Source organism: Athene cunicularia (genome assembly GCF_003259725.1).
Source record: "Athene cunicularia isolate RWA chromosome Z unlocalized genomic scaffold, athCun1 chrZ_part1, whole genome shotgun sequence".
Classification (NCBI taxonomy): Eukaryota; Metazoa; Chordata; class Aves; order Strigiformes; family Strigidae; genus Athene; species Athene cunicularia.
Genome location: NW_020799142.1, coordinates 31,138,378 through 31,147,250, shown reverse-complemented (window position 1 = coordinate 31,147,250; position 8,873 = coordinate 31,138,378).

Genomic DNA, 8,873 nt, shown 5'->3' with positions numbered 1-8,873 from the left:
GGGTGACAGGGGGTGGGAAGTTGGAGAGACAGCTGTTATGCTATGTGAGCACATCAGGTGTGGTATCAACACCTTTCTGTTACCAACACAAAGCACAGCACTATGAGGGCTGCTATGGGGAAAATCAATGCCATTTCAAAAAGACCTAATACGACAGCTTAGCATTTGTAGAAGAAAACATCATTATTATCTTGGTTCTGATGTTTTTTTTTGACGTGTGGTCCATGAATCCTCGAGGTCTACTTCTAAGGGCTGCTCAAACAATAGCAAGAACAGGCAACTTTTGTCAAGAAACTATTCGCTGTCATGGGGTCTGTGCCTCCCTAAGAATATTTTGAAAATTAAAAAATCCTCACAAAAATTTGATAGACATTTCTTTAATTTATTATTTTATAATCCATACAGAAGAATTATATCTGTATTTAATGATTAGAAACTTTCTGGTTCTACGATATTTAAAAAAAAAAAAAAAGAAAACACTTTTTTTCTCAGGTTATTCACTGTTGAGAGGCAATCTAAGACTGAATCATAGGAAATCTATGTTGCAAGTGTTTTATTTGAGAGGTTCCTTTGGTTTCAATAAATAAAACCCTGTCTCAAAAATATTTGTAGCTTACTTTGTAGTATCTGACATGTTTCACTTAAAAGTTCAAACTTGGCATTTACTAAAACAGCTTTCCACTTTAATTCACTGACTTTCAGACGTGAACACTAATATATAATTCAGATTTTAGCATTTACAAGACAGACCATACATGAAAACAGGTAAGTACTTAGGAATAATTTTCTGATTCTGCTTACATTAAGAAACTATAACTATAACATTAAGAAACTATACCCCTGTGCAGCCTCTGTTCCACACAAAGATGCATAAAACTATCAGGACTTATAAAATGACATACAGCTTCCAAAGGTTGTTTAGAAATGAAACCCTGAATTCATACATTGCAAGGAGTCAATCAGCGAAGCATTGCTTTGGTTCCAAAGGAGACTCTGAATAAGGGCTAGGCTATGAAATTATTCCTGCCACCAGATGCTGTTTGTCTGCTTCTGTGCTCTAATTGCTATCAATAATTAAACACAGGTCTCTGATTCATATGCACAGAGTCAGAGATTCTTAAATTAAACATTTTAAAGTCATTATAGTACATTTTATATGTTCAGCTAAACACTGCACTCGGGCTGATTATGATTAAATATACTGATACTAAATTACATATTGATTCCATAAATATCAACGGATACCCAGAACAAATAAGAAGATTCCTGGTAAATAGAAGGAACATTTTAATTTCAGATGACTAACAGAAAGCAGCTTATATTTATTTATATATGTTACATTATGTTGCATAGTGTGTAAAGAGATGGCATCCCCCAGTTGACTTGCAGAAAACACAAAATAATTTCCATCCATTTGGAAAACAACAGAAGCAGACAATGTGGTATACACAAGTTTGTGTGACAGCCACTTGAAAAGACAAGTTTGAATGCAAGTGAAGCTTGCACTTGTTAATCAGTCTGTGACAGGCATGATCTTTTCCAAAACTATGTCCCCAAGGTGATTCAGACTCTTTTTAATAGAATACAGTCTGCGGTATGTCTGAAGAAAAAAAAAAAATTAAAAAATTACACTTTGAGACTGCTCTCATTTACCCTTTGGCAGGCTGTACAATTTGATGACATACTTTCTTATGATGATTGCTATTAGTCATACTACTGTCCTGCACAAATGTTTGGCAGACTTTCAAACAGAGGTATGATGATAAGCCACCTCTGGTGATTCACTCTTTCTGCTATAGCCAGAGAGGTCAGTGCAGTATGACCCCTAATAACAGGTTTGCAAAGTACAGATTCTCTGGAGTCTGATGCCACTGTTCAAACATTCTTTGCTTGTCCCAGACCATTGGGACTGGTGTCCTCTGTTTCCAGAATCCTGTGAGTTGCTTCCTGTGAATTCTGCTCAGTGTGGGAAAGGTTCAAATCACTCAGATGCGCCTTGGCAAGAGTGGATTTGAGGTACAGGTTACTATCCAAGATAAATTCTCATTTGAAAGTGAGTCCTATGCCGAGTTGTATTAACAACTCCCTTTGTTTCCTTTGATAAACTGCCACTGAACAACGCTTAGATGAAACAGATCAGGTGAATGGAGAACAGATTGGACAAAGGTTACTGAAAGACAGCAAGTTCAGTTTGCAAAACTAGTTTATCTGTTGCTAGTAGAGTCCCATAAGTGTTAATGTTCATGAGCTATTTGGAGAAATAGTGTGCCCTAAGTGTAACCTGTGTCATGACATTTTATAGAGGCTTCACCACTGTACTCTGTAGGGTGGAGATTAGTAGGCGACTTTCATTCTGAAAGATTAGCAAAAAATCTTTATAAAAATAGTAACATTTAAAGTTCTCTTCCTTAACTTATATTCCCAGTCATTTAGGCTGTCCTCCATAGGTTTTGTTATAAGAAGTGAAAATTTATTCCAAAAAATTTAGTTCACGTTCTAAGTCATCCAGTGCAAATCAGCAGTTGTTACTACAGTTAACTAAATTTCTGAAAAGAGCTGTTGTTGCTCAACATATGAGATAATTTAACTTTATAGTTTAATATGATATGGGTACTTAAACATAATTGTCTAATGTCATTTGTCATTTTAGATGCACATAGTACATGCCTCCAGCCATGCTCCAAAGGGTATAGGTCTCTCCTAGGTCCTGTGTCATACTGACAAGCTCAACTGAAAGTCTCTGATTTCTAGGATGCTATAAATGACATTTATGTTTAAGCAAGCTGACTCATTGGCACATGTCACTTCTATTTTATCTGTTGCTCATATAGTCCTATAAGCATTAATGTTCATTAATTATTTGGAACAATAGTCTGTCCAACGTGTACCATGCTTTGTGGCACAGTTAATAAAACTAGAAATCTTCCATTAGCTGTTGTACAATTTTATATTGTAGTTAGACACTTTCCTTTTGTTAGACTCTTCAAGAGGAGGAACATGTAAAATATGATTAAATATGGCTAAAATCTTAGCAGAGCCACAAGAACCTTTCTGAATGGCTTTAAAGATTCAAACATAAAGTACTATATATTGCCTTAAAACTAAGATATATTAAGTGCTGGAATGTTTTCTAACGACAAACCCAATGTAGTACTTTATTAGTTTGCAATAGTTCTTCCATGAAAAAAAAAAAAAAGAAAAAAAAAAGTAAAAAATATTTGCCAGATTTACTGACAAGCTGACATTATTGGTCAGAACAGCTTAGTTACCTGTTACAAAATTCAGCTGACATTACTCATTTTAAGACCTTGTTTACAGGCTCTCAGAACTTTACAAGCCCATATTTCTGTGGACCGAAAACTTTGTGTACATATTATAGTGCTTTTTGTGTTGGACTGTACACATAGACCACACTAAAGTATTGTTGAAACATTCTGGCCATTAATGTTCTGGTTTTGGCTAGGATAGAGTTAATTTTATCCCTAGTAGCTACTATGGGGCGATGTTTTGGATCTGTGCTGGAAAAAGCAGAGAGATGTTTTTAGTTATGGCTGAGCAGTGCTTACACAGAGCCAAGGCCACCTCGCCACCAGCGAGTGGGCTGGGGGTGCACAAGAGGTTGGGAGGGGACACAGCTGTGACAGCGGATCCCAACTGACCCAAGGGATATCCTAGACCATATGACATCATGGTCAGCAGATAAAGCTGGAGGAAGAAGAAGGATGGAGGGGAGACATTTGAAGTTATGGCGTTTGTCTTTCCAAGTAACTGCTGTGTGTGACAGAGCCCTGTTTTCCTGGTGACGGTTGAGCACCTGCCTGCCCATGGGAAGTGGTGAGTGAATTCCTTGTTTTGCTTTGCACGCTTGGCTTTTGCTTTCTTTATTAAACTGTCTTTATCTCTACTTTGTTACCTGTATTCTTCTGACTCCCCATCCCACCTGAGGGAAGTGAATAAGTGGCTGCATGGGGCTTAGTTGTCAGCTGGGCTTAAACCACAACACCAAAACAGCTCAAATACCCCCTATATTAGGCAAACTAGAGAAACAGATAGTCTGTTTTGTGCCCAGAAATCTTATAATTGAAACCACAAAATGGCCAGCTTTTTTTTTTTTTTTTTTTTTTTTTTTTTTTTTTTTTTTTTTTTTGGCAGGGCTTAGCAAACTGCCTGAGTCACCTTAATTCAGTAATTCTGGGAATTACTTAGTGATGGAATTACGTACAGTAGGTTCCTTATCTGTTTCAGGAAACTGATGTATCATATGTCACAGGCTCATGGAATAATGAAGACTGCAGGATTCCATCTCAAAAGTTAAAACGTGAATAGTAAACAAAGTTAGAAACTAGAAAGAGGAAAAAGATAAACTGAGAATTCAATGAGATCTTGTTTGCAACAGATTCGTGATTAATAATCTTGTAAACAGAATTATCTGAAGCTTGGAAAGTTGCCCCTCTGCAGACCTCTAAAAAAATCACAGAAGGAAAAGATATCATGAACTCTTTGCTGAACAGGTTTCAAGCATATTGGACACTCTTAGTGGACAACTTGGAGACAAATCCTGTCTGAAGTGTAAATTTCCTGATGAGTAATGAAGCACAAAATCTGTTCCCTTCCTCCTCCTCTGTTTAAGACATCCATAGTGGTGTAGATAGGCAAATTTTGTAATTTCTGAAAGGAGATGAGTTTACCATCCAGCTTTTTACCTCACTGAGATCTTCCACCTGTCCTGTTACCTCTGTTACTTACTCTACGACTATGTTTTTATGAGTTAAAAGGTGTGACAATCTACTAAAGTTTTCTTAAATAGGCAAGGTTGAATTTTCATCTCCTCCCCTGCAAGACCTTCCTCATTTCGTCCCCATGCTTCCTACCTGGCAAAGAGCATCTACTTCTTGCCCACAACCTTCCCATATTTTCCCATGTTCCTATTTCTTTTTGGCCTGTCTATTAGGCCAGAGGCACCGCAGGTATTGCTCTGAATGTAGTGACTGGTCATCTGCCTCTCAGTAGCTGAGCTGTCCAGGCACAACGTGTTGCATTTTAACAGTCCCGTGTAGCCCTGAAGCTGTATTTTTGTACAGCTCAGTTGTGAGCACTTTAATATCTTTAAGATTTCTACTCCTCTGCCCAGTTTGGCTGACAATAGCCAAAGGGGTCAAAAGTTATTGTGAGAAAGAGGGCTGACAGAAAGACTCAGTCACAGAGATGGAAGTGATGCCATCACATCAGGTTTGTCCCCTTAGGAAATCACACTAAATTGTGGGACACTTTCAGTATTAAGAATTTGATTGCTGCCCTGGAGAATTTCCTCACTGAATCTGCCACAGATTTCTTACATGATGGTGGGCACACCACTTCAATCATCTAAGTATGACTTCAGATATGAAATTCAATGGAACTGAGCTATAGCACCTAGAGCTGAAGTAACTACGGGTTTTACTTTAAAAACACATAAACCACTATGTAATTCTAAGATCTCTGAAAATATGGGTCCTGTGGGACTAGTATGGGACACTGTATTAGGGCAGACGTATGGTCTGAATTTTTCTGGCAGTCGTTTAAGAAAAGATTTGGGTTCCTGAAGTGATGTTTTGGTGAAATTTAGAAGCTGGAGTTTAGGAAGACAGTTTTGAAAAACTGTGCTTACTTTTTACCATTTGCTATCTGAGTGAAACTGAAGTCTTTAGTAAGATATTAAGAATTTTGAGATTGTGATCATATTTTTTTCTTTTCATTTTTCAGTGGTTTCTCAAGGCAAAATGCATGACCAGTCCTTGAGGAAAATCATTCCTTAGAACAAGTGCTCTCCAGCACAGTTTGGTGGTGGGTCTGGAACTGGGGTCAGTAGCGTCAAGGTCAGTCACAACAGTAGCAGGAGGAAGTCATGGTTATCTGCTGGTACAGAACTCATAATTCTCCCAGTTCTTACCACAGCCTACAGTCAATCAATTTATAAACACAGTCCCATACCTCTGTCTTCCTCATGTTCCTGTCATACTTTTTATTCCCATGAGCTATACAGAGTTCTTTCTGTCCTGTTATAATTGATCAGCTGACTACAGGTAACAGTCCCTGGTCACAGCTTACACTGAAATTATTCGAAGATTACGTCTTTTTACAAGTTTCCTCTAGATGCTCACACAGCAATGTTGTTGTCTCATCCCTCTTTGAAAGCAGATTGTACATTAGACAATTGTATGTACTGAGAATCTTGTTATATTCATACCTTTTTTTTTTTTTTCTTTCCATTTATTTAACTTTTCTTAATTACCATTGGATAAAGAAGATAGCTAATGGAAAGACATTAATTTTTAGCAGCAAGGAATACATGTTTTGTGCCACATTGTTTTTCAGAAAGATAAAGGCAATACAGTTTCTATTGGATTTCCTTAAGGAAACTGTGTCAAGTTGATGTTTTATGGCCAATTAGACAGAGAACATACTTATATTACTTTAATTTGAAAGTGAAGCTGTCTGAAAAAGAAGCTGTGGCAGCCCAACAAAGTCACAGTTTATGCCTCAAACATCTGGTCGGGAACATTGACAAAGGAGACTGTCTATATGAAAACACAAGAGTCATGCAGGTAATGACAGGGAGTTCTGGCAAGGGGAAAGGGCTCCTGAGGAGGTGGGACCACACCTCTCCGAGGCTGGACTTCCCTACCTTGAGCGACTCTGTGAAGAATCAGTGGGAAGGCCTTTTTCACGATGCGTATGCTATCAAGGGTCAGATGGTGGTCATAGCTACAGGGACGGGGGAATAACTCCCCAACAACACCCAAGCCCACCAACCCACTTCCTCCAGAAGGCTCTGAAGGTACAAACTACACATGCACCAGAGCTGGGAAGGTTCTGGAAGCATGAACTGCGTCTGACACCTGATTAGCCAAATGAATCCACATACATGTCCAGAGGAGGGGCAAGGGATTATATAAAGACAGGAATTAAATCCCCAAGGTAGTGCATATCCAAAACTGGACCTGTAGGCTGACAGGACCAATGCTGGAACCGGGACTCATGACATCATTCTCTTTCCCTCTCCTTTCATCTCTCACTCTCCTTTCCCCTTTTTTCTTCCCATTCTCTCTTTTCCATATATAGGGCTTGTTGGGACATGTGTGATTTAAAGCTTATTAGTATATGCTATGATACATGTTGGACGGGGTGTCAGTGCATTTGTATTTTTTTGGTATATGTTGTAAGCTTCGCCTCAGCCACTGTTTTATTTGTGGATTTTTGGTTGTTTTGCCTAGCCATTATACTATCTGTTGTGCCACAGCTGGGTTTCAAGTAAATATGTCATTTGGTGAAGCCTTTTGGGTGATTGTTGTCACTTCTCATACTGCACAAAGAATTAAAAAAACCCCTCACCCTAGCCCACAGAGTGGAACAGGGCAGAGGCAAGCAATAAAAGGAGGCTGGAAGGCCAATGTAGATCTGTACTGATGATAATCCTCAGTATATGTGTCCTACACTCGTATAACATCATAATTTCTGAGTGTAACTAAAATCTCTCTTATGCTTTCTCATAGAAGTCATTCTACTGAAATATTCTCTTTAAGAGTAGGTTTTGGGGATAACTTGCAACATCCCTCAGACTTTGGTGGAAACCATTGCTAGCCAAAGCGTTCTTACATTTTTAGGCCAAGGAAGTATACTACAGTTTAAAATCAAATGAACTAGATATTTAAACTCAGATCTGGTTTCTGTTTTCAGAAATAGGTGACAATTTGAAAACTTGCCCCTTTTTGATTTTGTTTTACCATTGCATCTGTAATGAATCCAATGAAATCTTCAGTACCATAGTATGGAGCATCTTAACATGTAAGTCTTTTAGCTAAGTCCATCTGTGCTTTCCTTTGCACTTGAAAATCTGAGGAAGTCTATCTCAGAAGAGTATTGAGAAAATAGTTAATGTTAGAGAAATAGCAGGGTACTATAATAATGAATGCCTGAGCAAAATTTCCAAGAAAATGAATAATTTTATTTTCAGAAGAAGGTTTGATTAACACCTGGTATGACAGACCTGGGGCTAAATACAGAACAGCGAGCATTAATGAAGAACCACTGCTCACTAAATGAGCACTACGCATTGTGAATGAGCCAAAGGTCTTGTGGATTGATGTAATTTTACATAGTATTGTAAGGTGTGAAAACACGCACAAGACGAGTAAATTCAGGTACACGCATAACCTGGATTTTAGCACATCTGAATATTGAGTGCTGAAATGTGCAAGATTTGCTAAGAGTCTTTTGTATAGTTATTATTTAAATTTCAAAACGGGTATTAACAGTTTTCCTCATTAGCTCCCATGAGCATAGGATCTCATTCTGAGAATACAGTTTAAAATTATTCAGCAAACCTGTGTAAACTAATGGATATTTTCAATTAATACAATATAATGATAAATCTCAAAATTACTGTTTGAACTGATATCTTTAACACTGCAAAGTTTAGAGGAACTCACATCTCCCTGTTCAAGAGGTAAATAAGTGTCAGAGATGTGATGTAGATGACACACTGAAGGACTGGGCAACATTTGAAAACATAATAGTGGAAGATATTTTCTGTCTACTGGTTATGAAAATGGAAAACAAAACAAAAACACATGTAAACTTATTTTCTGCTAATTCTTATTGAATTAAATAAAATATATGTTCCCCTTTTCTAACAATATGTCTCTGCATCTAGGAGAATTACCTTCTCACTTCAAAATCTTGTCTGAAAATACAAAAAACCAAACAACAACAACCACCTTTGTTTATCTTTTTCAGAAATTAAGATATTGTCTTGACTCAACAGAAAAGGCTGAACTGTTATTCTATCATATATATATATATATATATATATATATATATATATATATATATAT